At 45.1% G+C, this 26126-nt stretch overlaps 5 non-coding genes across 5 annotated transcripts; 3 read left to right on the forward strand and 2 right to left on the reverse strand.

The window, feature by feature from the left end:
* Positions 1 to 1500: 1500 nt before the first annotated feature.
* Positions 1501 to 1592, reverse strand: trnar-ucg (transfer RNA arginine (anticodon UCG)). Its single transcript is given in 2 exon segments — positions 1501 to 1536; positions 1556 to 1592. It is a non-coding gene; the product is annotated as a tRNA-Arg (tRNA).
* An 880-nt stretch (positions 1593 to 2472) lies between these two features.
* Positions 2473 to 2554, forward strand: trnas-gcu (transfer RNA serine (anticodon GCU)). The gene has a single exon. It is a non-coding gene; the product is annotated as a tRNA-Ser (tRNA).
* A 5363-nt stretch (positions 2555 to 7917) lies between these two features.
* On the forward strand, positions 7918 to 8002 carry trnap-cgg (transfer RNA proline (anticodon CGG)). Its single transcript is given in 2 exon segments — positions 7918 to 7953; positions 7967 to 8002. It is a non-coding gene; the product is annotated as a tRNA-Pro (tRNA).
* A 5445-nt stretch (positions 8003 to 13447) lies between these two features.
* On the forward strand, positions 13448 to 13529 carry trnas-uga (transfer RNA serine (anticodon UGA)). The gene has a single exon. It is a non-coding gene; the product is annotated as a tRNA-Ser (tRNA).
* Positions 13530 to 17221: 3692 nt separating this feature from the next.
* trnae-cuc (transfer RNA glutamic acid (anticodon CUC)) lies at positions 17222 to 17293 on the reverse strand. Its single transcript has one exon. It is a non-coding gene; the product is annotated as a tRNA-Glu (tRNA).
* Between the last annotated feature and the right edge of the window lie 8833 nt (positions 17294 to 26126).

Genomic DNA, 26126 nt, shown 5'->3' on the forward strand with positions numbered 1-26126 from the left:
GGCTCGTAGACCTCTGGTTTCTTCTCCCTTTGTTTTGCTGGCATTGAGTGGGACGTTCAAGGGCGGGGTGGAAGTTGGAGGCGAAGTGGGTGACATTGTCGAGCTCAGTGTGAATACAGGAAGCGGCAGCAATACATTGGTTTCCTCTGGTTTCTTCTCCCTTTGCTTTGCTCGCATTGAGTGGGACGTTCAAGGGCGGGGTGGAAGCTGGAGGCGAAGTGGGTGACATTGTCGAGCTCAGTGTGAATGCAGGAAGCGGCATTGGTCGACGTTGCGGTGGGAGAGCTGGGGTGCATTACCGGGGAAGGTCTGGTACATTGGTTTGGTAGATTGATTTACTTAGGCAACGAAACGGGAGACATATCCGGGACCTATGCGAGTGTCCATGGCGACCCATTGAACTTGGAGTAAGTGGGAGGAAGCGGAGGAGAAACTGTTGAGGTGAGGACGGGTTCTGCCAGACGGAGGACGGTGGTGATAGAGCGGAACTGGTTGGATCTTTCCTTGAGAAAGGTGGAGAATTTTAAGGCCCTCTTGATGGGGGGCTGGAAATGAATTGAAAAAATGAGATGGTCATAGCCAGGGAATTGAAAGTCAGCGAGTTGATAGAGCGCATGGGAAAGGTTGCGAATGCGGGAGGGAAGCGACTGAATTACGGGGCATAGGATGGACTAGAGCTACGAGAACACAGGATCAGCGGGGCAGGAGCAGGCAGAGACAGTGTCCTTACCCGGACAATCAGGTTTGTGAATTGAGTAGGAGGTAGGGCAGTTCAGGGCAACGGAACCACGAGTTCTCCACAGTGAATGGTGGTTCACCAGAGTTGATGATATCAGTGATAACGTTGGAGACAGTTCTCTGATCGTCCGGAGACGGGCTTTTTCAAGGTGTAGGCGTGAGGATGTGTCCGAGGATTACCGCTTGGTCTCCACAAGGTAGAGGTCAGTCCGTCACTCTACAACAGCAGCACTTAGTCTGCGGGATTGAAGTAAGTTTGGGATGGTGGTTGAGAGTTGGGAGGGCAGTGTATTCAGGGGGGGTAGGGTTCGAGGAGAAGTGACGATTCCTGATGTTGAGGCGGTTGATGTCTAGTCGGCAATTAGTGATGAAGATATCCCAGAGCAGGCAGAGAACCAGTGCGCTGTGTCCAAGAAGAGGAGGAGGGTTGGAGACAGGAGAATATACCATCAGTGCTGTGTGGTGAATTCTTGCCGAAAAGGCGTGCTCGGAGACGGAACTGATTGTGAAATAAACTTCACCTTCCCAGCAGCAGCTCCTCCTGAAGGTCTGAGAAGATCCAGCGAATTGTTTATGAAAGTGTCTGCAGAAATACTTCACAGACTGGACACAATATTATATGTTGCGTACAACGATGACGAGGCATTACTTTTCCCCGGGGGTGGAGTACTCCGATTAATTCCCACACGGAATTGAGACAACCATCTCAAGTGCGATGGGAGTGAGAGACAGAATGGAACCGAATCCTCCAGTTTGGCAAAACGACCGTGGCAGGACTCGAAACTGCAATCTTCTGATAACTTCCACCAGTCAAGCACCGAAGTCAGACGCCTTATCCATTAGGCTACACGGCCGTATTTTGTGACCAAGGCCAAGGGGAACATGCTGACTGCTGCAAGGAGTTTCCACCTGTAAAATGATTTCTTGACCGAACTAAAAGTACTCGCCTGCAGTGATTTCATCCCAGGTGAGCATTCGACCATTGTTGTGTCAATATCTCTCCATGCATTCCTGCTTTGGGCTGTTCAATATTCCATTTCTGTCATACAGAAAGGAATTGTCAAAGGCACACACCACTGTCTTTTGCAGCGGCGTTATATTCTGGGATTGGAATCAGTGACAATGGTACACCACATTCAATACATTATTGACAGGGAACCCGATTTCTTTATAGCTATTTCAGCCGTTGGTTTGGTATTCCAGAACCTGGCGGCCATGTGTTTGTGTCGGTTCAGCGTTAGGATGTTCCGATCTGCGGCTGCGCAGATGCGGACGTTGCCTTCAGCACGTTCTAATGCGGTAGGTATCGGATTATTGCATTTGCCCAATACACGGAAAATCATCATTGCCGAACCAGATGGCAAATTCCTATAGCATCTGTTTACTTGAAATCGAGCAAAATGATAGCAACGCTATTGAAATTTTATTTAATTCAACATAAATTTATCTCATTTTACAACTTAAAACAGTTTCACTGAGTTACAGAGCAGGGAATGGATACTTATGCCACAGCAGGTCCATAGCGTCTAATGTCCATAAAATGCCTATTTCAATGTTTCCTGTGGTTGGCACAAATCTCTCTAAACTGTCCTTATCCACCTCCATGGATTCCTGATAAGCACGGCGAGCAAAGCAATCGGCAGAGAATCTGCATGGAAATATGTGGACATTAAGCAGAAGTTTTCAATGCTGTGAATAAATACAGAATTTCGGAACACAAGAGAGAGAAGAGCAGACGAGGTGGCCGAGAGGTTAAGGCGATGGACTGCTAATCCATTGTGCTCTGCACGCGTGGGTTCGAATCCCACCCTCGTCATCCCGATATTTATCGGGAGGGACCACCTTTAAAACTGTCACTTTAAAACATCCAGATTTAGTCACAGGGACGCCAGACGGTTTGTTATGCGAATCATGAAAAGCAATATTCATCATTAATTTCTCACCAAATTTGGCCGCGATGCCACAAGATATAGGAGCAAAATTAGGCTATTCGGCTCACCGATCTCCGCCATTCCATCACGCCTGAGGCCTCACCTTGAGTATTGTGAACAGTTTTGGGTCCCTCAGTTTATAAAATATGCACTAACATTGGGGAGAGTCAGGAGGACGTTCACAAGGATGATCGTTGGATTTGGGACTGTACTCGCCGGAATTCAGAAGGATGAGAGGGGAACCTCATTGAAACTATTCGAATACTGATAGGCAGAGTAGATGTGGAAAGGGCGATTCCCATGGTGGGGGAGTCTAGGACAAGATGGCACAGCATCAGGATAGAGGGGCGCCCTTTCAAAACCGGGATGGAGAGAAATCTCTTAGCCAAAGGCTAGTGAATTTGTGATATGTATTGCCACATCCAGTTATGCAGGCCAGGTCTTTGGGTGTATTTAAGGCAGAGATTGATAAGTGTTTAACTGGAAATGACACTAAAGGGTACGGGAAGAGGGCTGGGATCTGGAGTTCATGAGGAGAGAATAAGAAAGGATCAGCCACGATTGAATGACGGAGCAGACTCGATGGGCCAGATGGCCTAATTCTGCTCCTATGTCTTATGGTCTTATGGTCATACATATCACTCCTCTCAACTCCATTCCCCTGCCTTCTCCTCGACACAGTTGACTCCCTTATTACCTGTCCACCTCTTCAACCTCCACTTTAAATGTACCCAATTACTTGCCCTTCACGGCTTTCCGTGGCAATAAATTCCACAAATCCATAACTTTCTGGCTACATAATTTGTTTATCGTCCCTTTTCTAATTGGATGCCCTTATTTGAGTTTGTGCCCGCTGGCCACCGAGTCTAGCACTACATGAAAATCCTCTCCATGTCCATTCTAATTCAGCCTGATAATATTCGATTGATTTCAATGAGATCCCGGTCTCATTCTTCCACATTCCAGCGACCAAGCCCAGGGTCCTAAAATAATCCTCATATATAACTCTTCCCTTCCTGGCATCAATCTCGTGACCGCCCTCTGGACTCTGACCTTTGCCGGCACATCCGTTTTAGATAAGGGACGCAAACCGTTCACCAGATTCCAAGTGCGGTCTCACCGAAACCTAACAAAGGCTCAGCATTACACATTTGTTTTTATTTTCTATTTCCCTTGGAATAAACGCTGACATTGCATTTACCTTCCTCACTGCCGTCTCAAACTGGCAATGAATCTTTAGAGAATCCGCACTAAGTCTCCAAACTCCTGTTACACCTCTTCTTTGCCGATTTGTCCCGATTAGAGGATAGTCTTCGTCTAGATTACTTCGAGCTCAGTGCATTTCCATACAATTCCCTGCGGTATAGTCCATCTGTCACTTCATTGCCCGTCTCGTCATCTGCCCAAGGTCTTCCACACACTTTCTGCTTTCGCAAGACCACCGACCTTTCAACCGATATTTGGATTTTCCTCAGATTTTGACGCAAAGCCACCAATTACGTCATCCCGATTACTGACATATACTGTGAAAAGGTGCAGCCCTAATACCGACTAGTAACCGATAGCCAAGTCCTCTTTATTCTCACAGTTTGCCTCCACCCAGTCAGCCATTCGTCTATCAATGGCTGTATCTCTGCTGTATCATGAGGGGCGTTTATCTTTTGTTTATCAGACGTATGCGCTACGCTTTGTAAACGAGTACTGAAATTCCAGTAAGCAAAATTTAGTGTCTTTCCTTTGTTTATTCTGCCTGTTATTTCCTCAATGAATTCCAAACAATTTATCAGGCTAGATTGTTCCTTGAGGAAATCGTGCTGAGTTTGGCCTATTTTATTGTGTACCGCGAAGTGCCGCAGAACTTCATCGTTAATAAAGGACTGCAACATCGCCCCAAACACTGAGTCCCAAAACTATTCGAAAATACTGTGCTTCTCGAAGGATCACTAGTAATGCCTCCACAGTATCTTGGGGGCAAGAGGGTTGGCGTAAATGTCGACAAAACAAGCGATGGCGAATAGTTTCACTTTTTCGCTCTCTCTGCGTCTGTCCTTTAATTTATTATCAGAGTGTGCAGACTTTATACAGCCTTGGGATTCGTCTCCGTACAGGCGGAAAAGAAACCTAATGAAACTCATTAAAACAAAAGAGGACAGTCAAACACCCAGTGTGTGGAGAGAGAGAGAGAGAGAGAGAGAGAGAGAGAGAGAGAGAGAGAGAGAGAGAGAGAGAGAGAGAGAGAGAGAGAGAGAGAGAGATCGTTCAAAAATAAAAGCACGGAAACAGGAATCACAACTCACGGCCACAAAGTCAGGCATCACTGCAGCCGGACAAGAATCCACCAGTTGCAGGCTACAGTCTCAGGCCAGCACAGAGACGAGCTCAGCCCGCGGAGAAGCGAGCAGAGCCGAACGGTCCCTCGCCGGCGACTCCGACAACGGGCCATTTCGATCTGTCCAGTTTCTTAAATGGACAAAACCTTGGGTCATTCCTCGCTTTCTGTTACTTCCATAAGCACTCGGGCTCGGGTTTCGTCGCTTCGATTCGGCCAGTACCCGACAAGGACATCGTCTGTATTTCCACTTGTAAGCATGACTTAGAGAGTGTATCCAAGTTTGATGATAACCCGAAAAGAGGTCAGGGGGCCGGTTGCAACTTGCAACCTGCGTACTGATAGATATAAAGAGTAAATGAAAATTCTGCACATCCAGGTCAGTAATTGAAAATGTGAGGGAAGAAGCATCAAGTGGAGAATATTGCACGGAAGTGAAATTCAAAGGGATTGAGATATCCTTGCGTGTGAGATATAGAAAAGTTAGTATGATGGTGCATCAAATAACACTGTGATATTTATTACAACAGGGCTGGAGATTAGAAATACAACTGTGCAGAGTATTAACACAGGCACACCTCGACTACTATGTACGGTTCTGAATTCCCTATTTCAGAGAGAATACGTTCACGTTGACTGTTCAGAACCTATCACCTCAGCGAATTCCTGGATCAAAGGTGTGCTCTTATCACGAAAGGCTAAAGATTACAGAGTGAGGGGTGGCCTATTTGAACCAGACAGAACCTGAGAGGACACAGCCGGGTAGATGTTGAGAGGGAGGCAGAGAAACACACAGCATGAAAATAGGCTCTTCAACCTATTGACTCCTCGCCAGCCATCCAGGTCTATTTTAAAACTAAATATGCCCCAACCCTTCATATTCCCCTTACATTCCCACTTGTTCTAATCCACGGTCTGCCGCTCACCTGCATTTAAAGCGACACATAAAACAAACCGAAATCACACATATATTTGGGATGTTTGAGGAAACTGGAACATACGCGTTAAATATCTGAGATCCCGGGGATTCCGTGTAATCTCCACTTACCGCACCCAAGGGATATGTATCCACTTGCAATAGAGCTTTCAACAAGCGGACATAATGGGGCCGATTGACAACTGAGTTATATCGCAATTTCCTCTCGTGAAAAAGAGTGAATATCTGCAATTCTGTCCCTTAGATGTTTGCTGAGATTAGATCAATGGCTGTACATAATGAGGAAGGGGATACATTTTCAAAGTCTGGAGGATTCAGACCAATGGGGGCCTGGAACAGGAGAGAAGTTGCGAGATGGTAAAGATCCATGGATAGTATCGACTGTCAGGACTGGTTTGAGAGGCTGAATAGCCGACAAATGCACCTGTTTTATTATGATCCTGTCTAAAGTGAAAGGGGGATCCCGGGTGATAACCTCAGAACGCAGGTACTTGGAGGGAAGCTTTGGGGGATTTACTTTCAGGATGATATAATGAACAGGGTTGGGCAGGAGTGATATCCAGAGGGAATTCACGCCTTCCCCAGCCCATCGTCCCTCTTAAACCTCAGTCTCATTTATAATGGCTGTTGAAAGACTTGAGAAAGATCCTGGACACAAAATATTCACCGTCCATTCCTCTCCGTACAAGTAGTTGCCTGCTTGCATCAATATGTTATTTTTGATCCGGCTTTCCGTATCTGGAGTCTCACGTGTCTCTATGCTGCTCAGTGTTCTTGTGACTTGTACACCTTCCATTTGATTCTATTCTCAGCTTCTCTGACAAAACAAACACCACCTTCCTCTAAACAGTAGCAGCAAGCTGCAAAAAGAGTTACTTTTCTCCGACCCCATCCCCGGAAACTTGAGAGCACATGAATCCTTTGCTTGGCTGCTGTAATGAAATTAACCACAAGTTCATCCACATGGCCAGGAGAGATTAGTGATGTAAGACTTTGTGTTCAGGTCGCAGTTTCCACTGGAGAGGTAGTTTCCAATCCCGTCCATAACAATTCGTCATTCTTCCTCACTTTCGTTCTTTGTTTTCTTCGTTTTACACGCAGTATGGCTGAAGGAAAGTTTCTGTCATTGAGCAAATATCCACATCCTGTTGACTTTCACGATCTTCTCCTTTTCCCCTCGACTGTCAGCAAGATATGAATCATCCTTTGTACACTCTCTCTTTGTACACATCGCCATAACAGTTTTTACCCAAACAGCAATGTGGTGATGTCATCGGCGATGGTGATCATACTCGACGTGGAGTGGGGGAATGTAGATGGTAGATTTTACAGTTTGAATGGGAATCCTCTTCTGAGTTTCGACCTAGCTGCACCGAAAAGAGGTAAATACAGAGAGTAAAGTCGGAAGGTGACGTGACATGAGTTGGAAGGTCACGTGACAGAATAATGCTTGTCAGTGAAAGGATGATCAGCAGAATGTTAGACGAACTTGCGAAACGCTCACAACAGGCTGGAGGAACTCAGCGGGCCAGACAGCATCGACGTGTGAAAATTCGTCCTGAATAAAGTTCTTTTTGTGTGCCATTTATCAAACGTCTCCGCTGTTCATGGAACAAATACTTCTGTATACGCGCCTGAAGTAATTCTAATGATCCACCGTCCACCAGCCGCCGGGACAGGAAATTTCTGACAAGCATCACCTTATGCGAGAAAAATATGCTTGGAGTTTGCGTTTTGAACTAGTGTCCCATGTTTGGGTCCCTTCCATTGGCAAACGCATTCTGACGTGCACTACATCAGGGTCCGTTATATTCCTAATCGGACTGAATCAAGTAACGGATACTCTTGTAATCTCAAAGCAATACGGGCCCAACATATTTCGACATCACGTCGTCGTCTGAACAACGGAAAGGACAACGGGATTTCCACCAATTAACTTTAAATGGCTTCGGAGTTCAGTTGTGATGCAATCTGCGAATGCGGGCTCGTTGGTCTAGTGGTATGATTCTCGCTTCGGGTGAAAAAAGCATATGCGAGAGGTCCCGGGTTCAAATCCCGGACGAGCCCCGTTATTGGATATTATCAGCGATTTGCTTCACGATTTTTGCATTGACACTCGAGAGAATTGCCTATATCAAACAGAAACACTGAAGAAGGAATTGGAAATAGTTTTCAGGGAAGGTAAGTTTGAGGTGTCACATTTTGGAATGTCAAACCAGCTGAGTATTTATTCTAGGAATGATAGAGCACCGGGGAGTGAAATCAGCAGGGAGAGAGAGTCGGAGAAGGGCATAGTTTGCTGAAACCCGTCTCATGTGCAGAGAGAGTGTGGGAAAGGTGTTCGGCACGCTGGCCTCAGGAGATCAGTGTAGGAGTTGGGAGACTGTTTTGCTGTTACACTCTGTTGTGGAAATACGTGTAAAATGGAAACAGCGCAGCAGTTTTTGGAAAACGATGGGTCTGTATGTTGATGAGCACTGTGGACATTAATGTCAAAGAACGAGAAACTGGCGAGTGAACTTATATAGTTTAACCTCTTCCCTTTTTCCGACCAGGACACAAGTGCCTCTAACTTGCATAGAATATCGGCTTATACACTTCATAGGGTTGCGATTCGGTGCGGGCAGAAATTAGGTTGCAAGCGAAACTGCTCATTCCGGTCACATTGTTGTGCCAAACGCCTGGGATTTCGAGAGCTGGAATTTTACCACTGAACTCATTTTCTGCTGATCCAGATTGAGATTCCCAGTTCTGATCTACACCAACATCTGTCTTACGGATGTGACTTACTTCAAAATCAGAATCAGATTCGGGTTTAATACTTGGGACGTAGGTCGAGAAATCTGTTAAATTAGCGGCAGCAGTACAATCAATACATGATAAATATAGAAGTAAAAATCAATCAAACATTCAATTACAGTAAAATTGTTAAATTAAAAATAGAGCAAAACAGATAAAAGAGTGATGCAGTGTTCATAGGTTCAATGTCCATTTAGACATTGGATGACAGAGGGGAAGAACTGGTTCCTGAATCGCTGAGTGTGTGGCTTTAGGCTTCTGTACCTCCTTCCTGATGGTAACAGTGAGAAGAGGAATGTCCTGGGTGATGAAGTCCTTAATGACGGTAGCCACCTTTCATGAAGGTAGGCACCGCTACATGAAGATGTTCTGGACACAACGGAGGCCTGTCCCTAGGGCGGAGCTGACTAATTTCATAACTTACTGCCAGTCTCGCCGCTGGCTTTTCGGGGCCGCGCTGAAGATCCTTCATCCCTGTCAGTCGGCGACGTTCAGGGATTCATTCATCGTGTCTGTAGCGTCCTCTCGGTTTGCGTAATTGCCTGCCAAGTCCCGGGTAGCGATTCAGAAATACCGGCGGATACATATGTAGATGTATGTTTCACTGAAGTTTTCGTTGACCAGTTCGGCTTGTTATCTCTGAGCTGAACCCTGGAAATTGTGGGAGCGGGGGAACACTCTCAGTCTGCCCTCCACCATTTGACCTGTTTGGCTTGAGTGACCCTACCAAGAGTCAAAGCATCAACTCCTAACTCCAGCCAGCTTCGCTCTCCAGGTTACTGAGCCAGGCAAGCCTTCACACCGCGACTAGGTTGTGTTCTGTTTGGAGTCTGTGGATGTGATCACTAATTATAAGCCAACCCTGAGACGAATACCAGGAATGTCTGACAACAGACCGAGCTGAAACCAATCACGTGAAAGTGACAGTCTCAGCCCATCCTGCGTTTGCAGTGAAATGTGCAAACCCTTTCTGAAGAGTGTCGTTCTCCGTGACGCCACTCGCTGCTCCATTCTGTAGACACTGAACCATTTCAGCAACGACCAAGGACTGATTACACACAGTCACTCACACCGGGTGGCCCGGAAGAAAAGCCATTGCGTTGAATGTACTGCTGATCAATGACTGGGACGGGTGAAGCATCGAGGAGGCGGTCACTTTCCCTGCTACCCATGCTGCACTCGGAACTTGGAGGAACACATCGTTTACATTGACTCTGCAGGCAATCCCGTTTCTAATGACACCAGGCGTCTCAGCATCAGATGGATATGCTGGTTGGGTGGAGCCGAAGCAACAACCTTCTCATCAATTTTAGTAAGTCCAGGGAATTAATTGTACTCCCGGGAGAATGCGTCAGGTGAACAAACGCAAATCCTCACTGGAGGTTCAAAAGTGTGAATCTATGGAATTTGTTGCCACGGGCGGCAGTGGAGGCCGGGTCACTGTGTGTATTTAAGGCAGAGATTGATAGGTTTCTGAGTTGTCAGGGCATCAAAGGTTATGGTGAGAAGGCGGGGGAATGGGACTAAAGGGGAGATTGGATCAGCTCATGACGAAATGGCGGAGCAACCTCGATGGGCCGAATGGCCAACTTCTGCTCCTTTGCCGTATGGTCTTATGGTCTTCTGGGTGAATAACTTCAGGTTCCTGGGCGTCGACATCTCAGCGGATCCATCCTGGTCCCAACATGCTGACGCGGTCACTGTGCAGACGTCATAATTGTTCATTAATGCGATTTAGAGTGCTGTCGAAGAATCAAATGCATTTCTGTGGGCGTACCTGGACAGCATTGTCAGTCGTTGCGTCACAGTCTGGTGTGGGGCGGGGCTCCAATGCGTAGGATGGAAAGAAGGGGCAGAGTGCTGTAGTGACGGGCACGCCTCGCCAATATCGAGGACATGTTCTCATTACGGTGTCAAAAGAAGGCTGGGTGCATTATTCAGGACCATCACCAGACCAAACATGCCCTCTACATATTTCTACCCACGGGGGTGGGGAGTGGGGGAGTGTGGCGTGGGGTGCTGGATGTAGAGGAGTCTGAAAATAGAAAATCACATTTTTATTAAGAGCCGCTTTTTCTGCTCAGCTTAGACATTTCTCAACACATGAACACATGAACTCTCCCTAACAATTCCCTTTTTAAATTTCTATTTATTTTATTTATTGTAATTTATAGTGACGTACAGAAAATTTTAAAAAAATCCTTAGTGAGAGATAACATAGGATCAGAAGATGGAAGTTATATGCAGGCCTCTAGCAGTCGACGTTGAGTACAAATGACAACGGGAGATGCACAAGGCATGTGAAAATGGCAATATTACGATGGTCATTGTAGGATCTCCACATTCAGGTAGTTTGGGAATGCCTACTGGATGGTTTTTTTAGAGTACATTGTGGTTGAGCCCATTAGGAAAAGACAGTTGCGGATTGTGTGTTGTGTTGTGCTTTGACCAGGTAGATTAGTATACAGGAATGCTTCAGAGGCAATGATTGTAATGTGATCGATTTTATCCTGCAGTCTGAGAGCGAGAATCTAAAATTAGACGTATGAGTATTCCATGCAGTAAGTGGAACTGCAGTGGCACGAGTGAAGAGAATAGAAAGGTGCTAACGGTTAATATTATTCTCAAAGCCTGCATGTACAATACAACTCTGATATTTGTCTGCTCCGGACAACAACTGAATCCAGACAGGTCATGGGTGTTGATGTAAGGACAGACATCAACCCCGGCACGATAAAGGAAATGAAACAAATCTCACAAACCCCAAACTGTCTACTCCCCCGCAGCAAAATAATAATAATAATAATAATAATAATAATAATAATAATAATAATAATAATAATAATAATAATAATAATAATAATAATAATAATAATAATAATAATAATAATAAAACAGACAATAGCAGTCCCCCAAATCATCACTGGCAGAAAGAAGTCAGGGATGATAACAATCCTCGACCCCGTCACTCGCATGGAAACACAACAGCAATAACAGTTCCCGACCACGTCATTCGCAGAGAATAAAGTCTGGGACGATAACAGTCCTCGACCCCGTCACTCGCAGAAAACAACAGCGACCTAAGTCTAGGGCTGGCCAAGTCGATTGGAAAGGGGAACCAGCAGGGTTAACGGCAGATCCAGCAGGGCTGGTGTTCTAGGGGCAATTGGAAAGGCGCAGAATAGATGCATCACAAATAAGAATAAATATTCGACAGGAAGGATGAGGCAACAGTGGATGATACTGGAAAGTAAAGACAGAATAAAGGCAAAAGTGAGGGTTTATAATATAGCAAGCATTAGTGGGAAGCTAGAGGTTTGGGATGCTTGGAAAATACAAAAGAAAGCAAATAAAATTTGATGAGAGCAAAACATAAATGGCTAATAATAGAGAAAATACCATTTTTTCAGACATATGAAGGATAAAAGGGATGCGAGTGTGGGTATCAGAAAGCTGGAAAATGACACGGAAGAGGGGGGAAAAGAAAAGACGGACGAACTGAATGAATATTCTGCTCTGTGGAAGACACCAGCATAATGGCACCGATGAACATGTGTCAGAGGGCATCAGTGAGAGTGGATGTTATGACTCTGGAGAAGGTGCCTGTGAAGCTGAAAGCTCTGAAGCTGTATGTCAACGGGACCAGTTGGACTACACCCCAGGGTTCTAAAAGTGGGAACTGAAGATTCTCGAGGAAATAATAGTACTCCTTCACGTATCATTACATTCTAGAATAGATCCTGATGGTTGGAAAATTGGGATTGTCACTCCACTCTGACAGAAGGAAGGGAGGCTAAAGAAAAGAAAATATAAAAAAGGTAGCCTGACTTCAACGTGTTCAAAAACTCAAAAGATTAAAACACATTTAAGATCAAAGACAGTTGAGAAGAATGGGAGAAGATTTGTCAAATAGATCATCGTGTGGTACGGTGATGCACATTGGAAGGACGGATACGGTGGGATACAAAGATTTGGGCACCGATGCTCAAAATTTCTGTTCCTGTCAATAGCTAAGCAAGTAAAAGATGACCTGATTTCCAAAAGGCATAAAGTTAAAGATGACACATTTCTTTAATATTTTAAGCAATGTTACTTTTTTTAAATTTCCATCTTTTACAGTTTCAAAATAAGATAAAAGGAAAAGGGGCCGAAGCAAAGGTTTGGGCCACCTGCATGGTCAGTACTTAGTTACACCCCCTTTGGCAAGTATCACACCTTGTAAAGGCTTTCTGTAGCCAGCTAAGAGTCTTTCAATTTTTGTTTGGAGGATATGCGTCATTCTTCCTTGCAAAAGGCTTCACGCTCTGTGAGATGCTTGGGCCAGCTTGCATGCACTGCTCTTTTCAGGTCTGTCCACAGATTTTTGATGATGTTTAAGTCGGGAGATTGTGAGGGCCATGGCAAAATCTTCAGCTTGTACCTCTTGTAGTAGACCTTTGTGGATTTTGAGGTGTGTTTAGGATCATTATCCTGTTGTAGAAGCCATCCTCTTTTCATCTTCAGCTTTTTTACAGACGGTGTGATCTTTGCTTCCAGAATTTGTTGGTATTTAGTTGAATTTATTCTTTCCTCTACCAGCGAAATGTTCCCTGTGCCACTGGCTGCAAGACAAGCCCAAAGCATGATCGATTCACCATTTCCGTTACCGAAAATAAATCAAGTACAACCCTCACTTCAGGTGCAGAGCTACGGTAGGTGCTGAACATTGATGGAGCTGCGATGGCCGAGTGGTTAAGGCGTTGGACTTGAAATCCAATGGGGATTCCCCGCGCAGGTTCGAACCCTGCTCGCAGCGCTCACACTACAAGCAGCAGCGTGTAGTGTGCCAATAAAATTTAACACCCTGGATGCTGTCTGAGCGCTGCCCCCAAATGTGTTCAGTTGACAATATGCAGTTGCCTTGCAAAATACCTGATCCACCCATCGGCTCGCCATCTCTGTTTCGTGAACAGTTTCCTTTGACAGTCTCACCGCAACCGATCGTCCTTTATTTTAATCCCAACGAAGTACATGACCTCACACATTCCTGCATTCCTGTTTATTCAAAATAAACACTCTTGTCCAGTTTCCGCCCTCACTGAACGAACCAATTGCAGCCTAAATATTCTCATTGCAACCCGCTGTCCGGCAATTCACGTCATCAGCCTCTCACCGTAAGGACAGCCATTAATGAGGGCGATAATAGACCGTCATGACACCGCCGATAAAAATTCTTCCAATCTGCAAAGGAGCAACGTCGACACAGATAGCACCGGATATTGGGGTTGACCTTGGGTGTCTAAGGTTATGAGACAGAAACACACGTTCATCGGTTCAGGAACAGCTTCTTCCCGTCTGCAATCAGAATCACGAATAGACTTTGAAGCTTAGAACACTACCTCACTTTATTAGTATACAGTATTTCTGTTTTTGCATATTTTTCATAATCTATTCAATATAAGTAATTGATTTACTTGTGTATTTATTATTATGTTTTATTTCATTTGTTGTTATTATTATTATTTTCTCTCTCTGCTAGATTATGTATTGCATTGAATTGCTGCTGCTAAGTTAACAAATTTCACATTACCTGCCGGAGATAATAAACCTGATTCTGATTCTCTGTTCAACGCGGTACTTTCCCGATTCGATTTTCATTAACGACATGGATTTCGAGGTACTGAGTTCTGGTATCGTATCCAGCACAGATCTGGAGCCGGTAACACGTTCTTCAATAAATCCTATTCCCTCGGCTGGGGAGATTCGAGAATTTGTGGAGTTGACATTCCATATTTCTGTCAGTTCAATTCTCGCAGCATTTTTAGCGGAGAATATATACCAGATTAGGAGGTCCTGATTCAGTATTTCAACGCAAAACGCTGAAAATTTCTTCTACCACACACCCCACACACCCGCATTTGCTGGTCGACGTCTTGATGGGTGGGGACAGGTGGAAACTAGCCAAATCGACATGCCAATACAGTTTATTTAGCGACGATATTTTTACTTTGCAACCGAGTGTCTAACAATAGATTCTGTGTAGAAACAGGACGATTGATGCCGGTGTGTTCTACAACTGTACGGATGCAGAGCGCCTCGCTTCGTTCACCAACGTACTTCCTTAAGTTAGACAGCGGGCGATTTATCGCACTGAGCAGAATCCTTGCGTCCAAATCAGACAACAACACACACAAAATTTGTGTCTGTTGTTGTTTGAATTTCCAGCATCTGCAGATTTCCTCGTGTTTGCAATCCAAATCAGAACTACCTTTGGAATTTTAAGAATTAATGGCGCTAATTTAATGTTAATTGCCTTTATAATTGAAGAAACTGGGAGAATGGCATCAATAAGTATAACGTGCTCCTGCTCCCTCTGTTAAAGGGAAATGTGTAAACGCATGAACCATTTCTCTTCCTCAGTACAAACGGTGATAATACTTACGAGTCCTGCAGCGTTCGGGTTTACATGAAGGGACGGAAAGATCCACTTCGTTTTGTCGGTGAGGTGAATTACTCTGGTGGTCAAAAAAACGCTGGGAGGAAAACAGTGGCCGAAAGTGAACATGAAATTGATAAATTGCCGTGTAACTCTCTCTCTCTAACTGCCTTTCAAATCTCCCTTGTTCTGTCTACGATGTGACTCTCTCCCCTGCCTCACATCCATGTTCCTCTCTCTCTAACACACCCATACATACATTCTCTCTCTCTCTCTCTCTCTCTCTCTCTCTCTCTCTCTCTCTCTCTCTCTCTCTCTCTCTCTCTCTCTCTCTCTCTCTCTCCACATCTCACTCCCTCACTCCCACACTTTCCTCACAAGTTGAAGCGAACGGTTAGCTATCAATATTCGTGTTCAGTGAAAGGACTGCGTGAATGCAGTGGGACGTTTATAGATTTTCCTTTACAAGACAGCTCGGGTGGAGCGCAGGGGAGTGGGTGTAAACTGGTGCTGAAATGTCGGTGCGAACAGGTAATATGACATGAAGGAGTAGCGATTTTTTAAACAAATCTGCTCCTGGACTTTGGTTTAGTGCTCCGTTAAGACATGACCACCATGTGAAATTTCGGTTAGCTGAAAACACTTGAATTGTCAACTTATAAAAATATTTCCATATTCAATAAGATATGTTGCTCAGCCGCGGCTGGGAGAGGGGTGATTGAGATTGTGACTGATTCGCTGAAGTGGGCAGCACGGTCTCTGAACGCGAAAAGCTTTCGCCGTTTCATATCACTCACTGTACAGACTCCCCATTGCTCTCTTGTCTAGCGAGCGACCCCGCCTATTGCCATAGACAAATCGGTTCGCTGACCTTCCGTCAAATCAACCTCGCCAATTGTCACTGACGCGGCGTCATGGTCCGACATCAACCAATCTCGTCAAAGTACGTGCAACTACCTAGCTCCCATTCGTGTATGCAGATGTCAATCCAATGTGTTATCCAATTGCGGAAAGGGTTTCACCCGAGTTGCTCGCTCCCACAGACTCTGACTGCCTCTGCCTGCCCAAAGTCCCGTCAATACTGAGCAAAACTCAGAACAATGTCCCATTATATAACATTCATATCCATATGCTTCTGATCGAAGCTGGGACGCTGTCAGGGCGTCGAAATAAAGGCGGGCGACAGAAGTTTATCTCCTCTCACCTGGGGAGACGGTAGAAGATTTGCTGGGGGACACCGACCGATTTTTGACTCGCAACTGCGGTATGGGGAGGGGGGAGGATTGAGAAAAAGTCTGGGCCAGCCTGATCTTACTGAATGCCAGGGCTGGCTGAAGAGGACTAGAGACTCGCCCTTCTCTCTGTTGTCTGTCTGTTTAAAGAAAAGGAATAAACAGGCCATTCTGGGGCCTGCATGCTACCCCGTGGATATAATAGTTCGCAATCTATGTCATCGGTTTGCCTGAGGAATTATTTCCGAGTCTGAAACTGGCACAAGATTTATATCTATCTTTTGTTAATGATGCAGAATTGTACAATTTATGTTCTGCGTACTGTCTGTCTTTTCGAGCCTGCAATGACGCTGCAAGTGTTTCATTGTACCTGTACCTCACCGTCCCTGTGCACACGGCAATAAACCCGACCGGACCTGACAATACTCACTGAGATTTGAGCAGTGATGACCCCGGGCAGATGAGTCAAGGTGATGTCGGCAAACTGAGTGAGTAGGACCAGAGTCCAATATGGGAAATGTATGGTCACCCTCTTCTACACAGAGACAGCATCTCTGCGTGGATTGAGGTACAGTGAGGAGTGAAGAAGATCAAATCTACATTGTATCGATTGCAAGTTATTGTCTGTAAGACCTCGCACAGTTATTTCCAGCTTTATTGAGACTGCACCTGCGATATTTTTCTCAATGTCATCTTCTGCTCATATATTTTGTGGTTTTATGGTGCTGAATCAGGCGGATGCAGGTTAAGCATAGAGAGGAATCGGGTTGTTGTGGAAGCAAGTTAATACACAAAATAATTTAAAGTAAGCACATTAAATTACAGCAGGAAATATCTTAATTCCCTGACCGGGAATCGAACCCGGGCCGCGGCGGTGAGAGCGCCGAATCCTAACCACTAGACCACCAGGGAAACTGATAATGTTCTGACTACAGCAATAGACAACTACCAAACCAGCAAAATATGAAACAAAACCTATAGATGAATAATAATGAATAAATGTGATAAATATTGTCACGAATCTACTGCTCATCACTTTGCAGACCGCGTGTTCACCCAGTGCTTCTGGTTAAGGAACACTCTGGACTCTGAATGAATCGGTGGGAAACACTCGTTCTCCGGTGTCTTTATAAAGATTGTGACACTTAGATTCTCTTATGAGCCCTGGGTCATTTTTGTTTCTGTCCTCGCCTCGAAACAGTTCAGTAGTCGGCCCCCGATTCCCGTGACATTGTCGCCGATATATCTGGTGTCTTGTTCCTCACCCTCCGCCTGGGTGGAGGTAGGAGAAAGAAAACCAGAAGTTCAGAATGCCCGAAATATGGTCTCGGGGAGGAATATGGTCTCGGGGTGGAATGCTGGGCTTTTCCTGATCGTGCTCTAAACGTGGTCGAGTGTGCGGGAGCCGCTGGTACTGAGGATGACGTGCTGATGATAAATAAGCCTAGAATTCTTTAAATAAGCTTCATAGAAAATCCGCAATTATTTGAAAGTCCTCAGGGTAGGCAGTTCCTTGTTTGCTGGTCGCGGCACTCAGTACATGGTATGCTTGCTTAACATCTCCTCTGGCGGTATGTGAAGTGTTGTCCGGATCAATGAGGAGAACCCTCTCGGTAAGCAGCACCGACAGAATTCAATCATTGAATGTTGTGATTGGGGGAGCAAGGGTGCGGCAAGACCGCTATGTACGGAGAGCATGAAGAGTTAGTCATGAAACAACACCGCCGTTCCACAGCCCCCCACCCCCAGCACCACAATACCTTCTTAATCTTCTCCGAACGGTGGATCGAGAATCCTTCCGGCTGTTCCACCGAACTGAGCCATGTCTCCATGAAACAGAGAAGACAGCAACCCCTCATTTCCCTCCGAAACTGCAATGTTGCGCTTACATAATGTATCTTGTTTTCAAGTAATTGGCCTTTCGCGAAGAAGATGCCGGGTAAAGGATGCTTCATAACCCATCGATTTAATCTGGCTTGAAGTCTTCCGAACCGACCTCTTTTCCGGCAATGGTAATGGCCGACCTTCGCTGATCGCTGAAAGGTGCCGCACCTGCATTCCCGAGAGTCAAGTCCATCTGGTCCTTCAGCAGCTCGTTAAACTGCCGATTAATTTAGACAGATCAACAGTACATTTCTTAAAGGGAAACTAGGGGTTTCAGATTGCAACCACAGTGGTTCAGCTGTAATACATCTAGACATTTTGCGAGCTGTCGGCAATACGTCGCGTGTATCGCAAGTGCCATCGTGGATCTTTGGATTTATAAACAAATCTCAAAATTCCTAAAGCCGTATCAATAATGTAGACATCTCACTCTTACTGGAGCCTACAAAATGCATCACCTCGCACTTTATCTCTCTCCTGTCTTTCCCCCTCCCGATTTCTACTGACACCAAACACCCGACTCCGATCTCTCTCCCCATCGAAAATCTTTCACCAACCCCCGATCTCTCTACACACCAGATTCCTCGACTTCCCCGGCCTCCCTCCACATGGTCTTTCTCTACCCTCCTCTATCTCTCGCTACCTCACCTGCCTCTGTCCCCGCTCTCTTTCTCCCCAGTCTCTATCCCTCGTCTCTCTGGCCAGAGTCGACTCCTTTCCCCGGTAATAACTTTTCTCTTCATTGACTGTTCATTGAGTGTCCTGGAGTGAAGATGGCGTGTGAACCTACGTGCTTGGTTAGTTGAAATAATAAAAATTACTTGTTGGCAAATGCAGATTCTCTGTTCCTCACTGATCATTATTACTGGGGGTGATTCTTGTAAGAGTGGCATCCATAATTAAAGTTACCCACCAACAGGACGTGCCCTCTGCACAGTGTTACCACCGGGATGGAGATACAGAACCCGGAAAGCTCAGGCTCAGCGATTCAGGAACAGACACTTCCCCTCCGCCTCCTGCAACTCATGTCTTTTTTTATCTCTAAATTTATTTATATTCTGTTTCATTGCAGTGCTACAGTAAAGTTAACAAATTTCACCACATACCCCGATGATATTAAATCTGGTTCTGATTCTGATTCAGATGAAGGGAGATGTGTTAGTTTGAACTTAAATTAGTTGAAAAGCTATCAGAACCTCGTGAGACGATGGGCTGTACTGTGCTGTAATATTCTATGCTCTATGCTCTATCTAGCTACAGTATCTCACTAATTAAGTCCAATCGATTAATTATTTAAAGCTACGACGCCTTCCTTTTCCGGATTACTCTCAATGCGTCTGGTAATCGTGCAGGAGAACTTAAAAACAAGAGGCCATAAATGTGAGTGCCGACCGCAGCATGATATCGATAGTTTTGCTTGGAAAGGACTCGTCAAGAACTACGAAATGGGGTGTTGAGACTACCCTGGTCATGGGGTATAACAAAAAGTATCTGGATAAACAGGAACATTAACGATAGTCATTATGGGCCAGTGCGTAGCAGGTCATGTCTGACCAATCTCACAGAGCTTTACGAGGTAGATACCAGGAATGGTGTGGAAGGCAAGGCAGTGGATGCCGTCTAACAGGGACTTCAGCCAGGAATTTCTCAAGGTTCCGTAGGGGAGGATGCTCGAAATGTTTATGTCGTTTGTCTTTCACGATGAGGTAGTAAATTGGATTAGCCATTGGCTATGTTGGGGAAGCTAGAGAGTGGTAATAGATGGGTGTCTCTCCGACTGGGGACCTGTGATGAGTGGAGTGTCCCAGGGATCGTTGCTGTGCCTGTTGTTGTTTGTCATCTATATCAATGATCTGGATAATAATGTCGGTAACTGGATCAGTAGATTTGCCGATGACAACAACATAATGGGTGTAGTCCCCAGCGAGGAAGAGTACCGGAGCATGAAGCGGGATCTGGCCCAGCTGGAAAAATTGCTGAAAAATAGCCGATCGGAGTTAACGCAAACAAGTGTTGGATTTTGCACTTTGGAAGGACCAGCCAGGGTTGGTCTGACACAATGAGAAATAGGGCACTGAGGAGTACGATCGAATAAACGAATCTGGGAATGCAGGTCCATAATTCAATGAAAGTTGCGGCACAGTTAGACAGGATCGTAAAAACAGCTTTTCGCACATTGGCCTTCCTAGACCAAAGTACTGAGTACAGGAGTTGGGACGTTACGTTGCTGTGGTTTCAGGCTTTATTGGGGCCCAATTTGGAATATTGTGTGCGGTTGGACTCAACTACCTGCAGGAAAGATGCAAATAAGATTGAAATAATGCAGAAAAAATATTGCACAGCTATTGCCGGGACTGAATGTTTTGAATTAAAAGGAAAGTTTACATAAGTTAGCACATTATTCCCGAGCAGGTAGAAGACTGAGGGGAGATTTGATAGAGGTACACAACACTATGACGTGTATAGAGAATGTATATTCTCCAATGGCCTGCGATGGTTTTGAAGGAAGACAAGCATTTGCTTTGCCTTCGCTGCGTTTTCAGTTTGTGCAGTTTTAAATGTTTCATTTATTATTGATTTCGGAGGGAGACATGGATTCCACACCGGCCCTGTGGATTCAGGGTTAAATGGATCGAAATGTGAGCGTATCTACACCCGTTACGATAGAACTACGATTCACAGATAAATTGGCATTAAGATAAATTGGTGTGTACTTAATTTGGGAAATTGGAATTGGCATTTTGGAAGGCTGGTTCTTTTAATAAGCACCAGGAGCTGCTGCTGAACACTGTGAAATGCTGGTTTTAATTTGTAGGGTTCCATTCGAAAAGAATGTTTTGAAGTAATTGTAGCAACTTCCCTGTAATAAGTAAATGATTGGTCAGTTCAGAAAACGCTCTGGTGCAGTCAGTCGCTCAGCGGTTTGTTTATGTCGTCAGCACTAATTCCATAAATTATCCAGGTGCTGCTGTGTGATCAGATTAAATCGATTATTTCCTCAGCCCTATTTCTTGCAGCACTGCAACTGCAGACTCGCAATAGAGTTGTAAAGTGTACCGAAGTTTCGGCTCTCCATGTGGAACACGGCTGCCCTTTGTCGTCCAGCCAGAATTCACTCTGTCTACCACATCATCTGCCTTCTGTCAGGAAGACAATTCTGAATCAGCGCAGCCAGGTTTCCCTCGATCCCATGCCTCCTGACTTTCGGAATAAGTACACTATGGGGAACTGATGAAACGCCTGACCAAGATTAATGCCCCCACATCGACTGTCCTGATTCTTCTGTTTGTTTTAGTTTCACTTTTTCAAATAATTCAATCGGACCCATAAAGGACAACATGCCATGTTGTCTCTCCGTAGCAGAGTACGTTTCTCCAAGTACTCATAAGTTCCTTCTTCAATAATCCTCTCCAGTTGTTTACCCACTACTGTTGTAAGACTCCCTGGTCTATAATTCGAAAAACTATCCCTATTATCTTTTGTCAACAAATGAATAACATTTTCCACCCTCCAATCATCTAGTTCTACTTCTGTGGCCAGCGACGCCACAAATATCCTGTCCAAAAGCTCAGCAATATCTGATCGCCTTCCAAAATTACCTGGACTATGTCTCTTCCGGTATCGGGGAATCATCTATTACAAAGACTATATCCCTTCCGGCACCAGGGAATCATCTATTACAAAGACTATATCCCTTCTGGCACCGTGGGATCATCTGTCATAATGCTTTCCAAGTTTCCAGCGCATCCTCTTTTCAGCGTCCGCATGTTCGAGCATATCTGCCTTTTGACGCTGTTTTCACGTTCATCAATGTATTCAGTGAGGAGCTTTACCGCCTCCTTGGACTCCAGGCACTAGTTTTCCTCTTTTAGCTCTGACCTGCACGCACTCTCCCCAGTCTCCTCCTGTTCTTCACAGTGCAACTCGTCAAGGATTTCTCAGATCCCCCATCACTTTTTTTAAGTCCATTCCTAAATTCCTTCTTGTCTGCATTGTGACTTGCTATAGGTTTACCTGATCCTTTCTTCCTGTTCTGTAAGTATCGTTCTTTCTTCCTCTTGACGTGTTGTTCCAACTTTCTTGTCTCCCAGGGTTACTTTACATTGTCATCCTTTCCTTGCGTCACTGAGACAAGCCTATACTGAACCCCATGTAGGTGATCCCTAAACAATCTCCACATATCTGTTGCGCAATACCCCGAGTGCATCATTTCCCAATGTACCTTCCTAAAATCCTGCCAGGCAGCACCATAATTCCCAGACCCTCAATTGAACTCGTTCCATACTCTCTGGATAAGGTAAAAAGAGGGGAGTACTGTCCTATTGTTCTGAAATGCTGACCCACCGAGAGATCTATCACCTGACCCGTTTCCTTTTCTAATATTAGATCCAGTACGCACTGTTCGATAGTGCGCCTGTCGACATAGTGACATGAATCCTTCCTGGACACAACTGAGAAATTATGCCATAATTAAACCTTTTACCCTGGGGAGATGCCAAAGAATATTGTGGAAGATTCAGTTACCCATGCCAATAAAATGGCAAATGTCCAAGTCCCGCTTCCCGATCGGTTCCTCACTGTTCCTGTTGCAGGGACGGCTGTATAGAATACTCCAGATGGGGTTATCATGTTTCTGTGTTCGTCTCCCAGTCTATTCACAAACGAAAGCTCCACGTTGTCCTCCCTTTCTGCAGCTGCGATACTATCCCTGGTTTCCCATCGCACTCCCTTTACACTCTGTTACCCGACCCTTCCGTTTTGAAACATGTAAAACACGGAAATTCCTGCAGCCATCCCTGCCCTTGTGACAGTCGAGTGTCTGTGATAGTTTGGAACATACTTCAACCAATGCAACAATCACGCCAGCAGCATTGAGCGTTTGTATTGCTGCCTACCTGAACTGTATGAAGTCAGCAATCTTCCGCCGATTCTGCAATTCCCGGATGACCAGGCATATGAATGTTTGAATTCACGACTTTTTTTTGCCAAAGATGTTCATTGTAAAACGGCTTTATTTGAAAACTCCGCTGAATTGTCATTAGACGTGGGCGTTATCTACACAGATGGCCATTTAATGTAAACACATACTTCATTCCTTTCCTCAGCTCTTCTCTGAATTTCCTCTGTGTCAGTGTATAGATACAAGTATTGGTACACATGCTGAGTACTTGCATCATTAACCCAAATTGTTGTGGGATGTATACTGGGGAACGCAAATATCTGTCCTGGTAAAAATAGTTTTGCGCTTGCCATTTTAGAGAACGGGCTACATGGGGAATCCAAAATAATATGAAATTAGCAGATATAGAAAACAACAAAATCATCGATTGTCTGCGTTTTTCCACCTCGGCATCTTTCTGATTGTCGCTGCTGTGCCGAAGCCTTCTGCGGACTCTATTTGCCACAACGATATGTCTTACGGTTAACCCGTTAAAAACCAGGATTAATCCGATTGGTATCAATGGTGTTAAAATGCTCTGCAGTATTGTGTACCCCCTCCACACGGGTGAAGTAGCGTATTCATATGTGCCGATGCACCGCCACGGCGTGTTGTCAATGATGACGTAAGGTTCAATGGCAAAGTAAAACGGGGCACATTTCCCGCAGCTCACTATAACCACTGTCACGATAACCACCGTTGCTGTTCTCTCGGTGCAGTATCGTTCCCGCAGCTTTCGGCAACATATTGCGATAAAGCGATCGAAGGTAAAACTGACCGTGAACCAAACAGAACAGTCCCGCGTCACGGTCGCAAATACAAGTGTCAGAGCGCATACAGGAGTGATGAGCAAGAACCTGGAATAAATGTGGATATTGTTGGTCTGTTCCACTAAAGCAACAACGATAACCACCATCAGATCCGCTGTTGCCATTCCAACCAGGTAACGGGTGATGCATTTGGAGAGTCCGCATTTTCCCCGAGATAGGATCACAATCGCCGTTAAATTAACTGCAAGAAATTTGGAAATAAAATAGAAATACGGTCAGCTCCCTGAATGCCCCCATTCTACCGATGCTATGCAGGGTATGGTCTGTTTCGAAGTGGAAAGCGGGAATCCAGTGTGTGCGGTCTCGGTCGCTGCACTCCGGCTGGAGGACAATGACGGATGTGAGTGTCAGTGGATTGGCGACCTTCCCACAGTTTAGAGCGAGGCACCCGAGTTCCAGGACTCACGTACCGGTGAGCAGTCGATCGCTACTGTAAACAACATCATTTCCATTATTAGAGGTGAAATAGCTGACGGGATTATTTGTAGCGGTTACAACATGGAATCAAGGAGATATAAAGCACGAGTTCTCATTTACTGACTTACAGAACAGACCTACGTGTCGAAAATACACTGGTCCGTCATTTAAATAAGCTGCCACGTCTGTATAAGATCAAACTGTCTGCACTGATAAGATCGAACTTTCTGCACTGATAGAGACTCGGACTTAGAAAAGCAGAGACCAGCATCACTTCAGAAAGCCTAGCGAGGTGAAATTATGAAACAGTGACAACATCGGCACCAACTTAATTGACAAAAGTAGAAGAAAACACTGCGGTCAATGTATGGACAATGAAATTAAACTATTAGATGCCTGAATCCTCCATTCCGGAAACACGTTTCAGCCGACGGTAGCATCTGTGCTCAGTAACAGTGCGGATACCGCAGCAGAGTAACGACGGCACCATACATAAAGTAACCAGCTCCGGCATCTTACCGGGGACACCAACCGCTACAAGTGTGGGGTAGTAAATGCTCGCGATGTGGTAAATCGCCGGATATCCCATATTCCGTCAGAAGCAGCGTTCAGTTGTGCGGAGCTGCTCAGATGGACTGGTGATCGGTTTCCTAGACTTTTATCCAGGTTAAAGCAATTCCACTGAGGCAATTTGCGTGGCTATTACGCCAGGGACATTAGTGATAACGAACTGCACTAACAATTACGTCAACAATTTTAATCACTCTGTACCTGTGTCATCAATCTGACTCACCAAGGGATACTGCAATATTTTTACTTTTAAAATAATGATGTGAATTTTCCATGTTTTTTTCCATGATACCTTGCTTCAGCTATTTAAATTGGATATTTTTATGCCAGCGTTATTCTTAAAGTAGGCATTCATCTTGAAATCGATTTATTTTGTAACATTTGACGGAACACATTCGCTTCTGAAATTGAGGGAAGGAATTTGTTCTGGCAGGTGAAATGGAGAACACTTCATTATTAAAGGGGAACATTCGTTCATTCTTTTCTTTCGTTCGTTCCAGTCATTCCGGGGGGGGGGGGGGTGAGTGCTGGAAATCACCGTGACAGCTGACGTGTTACAATGACATGCACTGCACTTATATCCTTCGAAACTACTTAAAAGATCCACAGCGATATTCCAGAGATCTGTGATCAAAAAGGGAGCGTGTCTTCGGGAGATTAGCGAGGACTGTGGACAGTTTGAAGAACAATGTTTTCCAGCGCACACATGGGCAGTTTGGCAGGAACGACCTCTGCCAGTGAATGACCTGACCACCCCATACCCGTGACCTGTGATACAGTCCATTTAACTTTGAATATATTCGCAAACCTGCGACAATTCCACCGCTATTTCTCCATCCATTCTCTGTCCGAAACAAAGTAGCAAGTAAAATCTCTGAACTATCCGCAGGATCCCGGACTGTTCTATTATTTGCCACGAAGTTGTATTTTTTTCCTCCTGATTTACTGTCAGGTATATTGTCTTTCGAGCGTCACTATGAGTATGTGCAGAACAGCGGATGTGTTCAAGCTCACCTGTCAATCACACTTCCTTCTGCTCCTGCAGTGCATCGCTCCGTGCCGATTGTGGTTCTCGTACCGATGAGCGGCCCTCGGCTTATTGGAG

Source organism: Hemitrygon akajei, unplaced genomic scaffold (genome assembly GCF_048418815.1).
Source record: "Hemitrygon akajei unplaced genomic scaffold, sHemAka1.3 Scf000053, whole genome shotgun sequence".
Lineage (NCBI taxonomy): Eukaryota > Metazoa > Chordata > Chondrichthyes > Myliobatiformes > Dasyatidae > Hemitrygon > Hemitrygon akajei.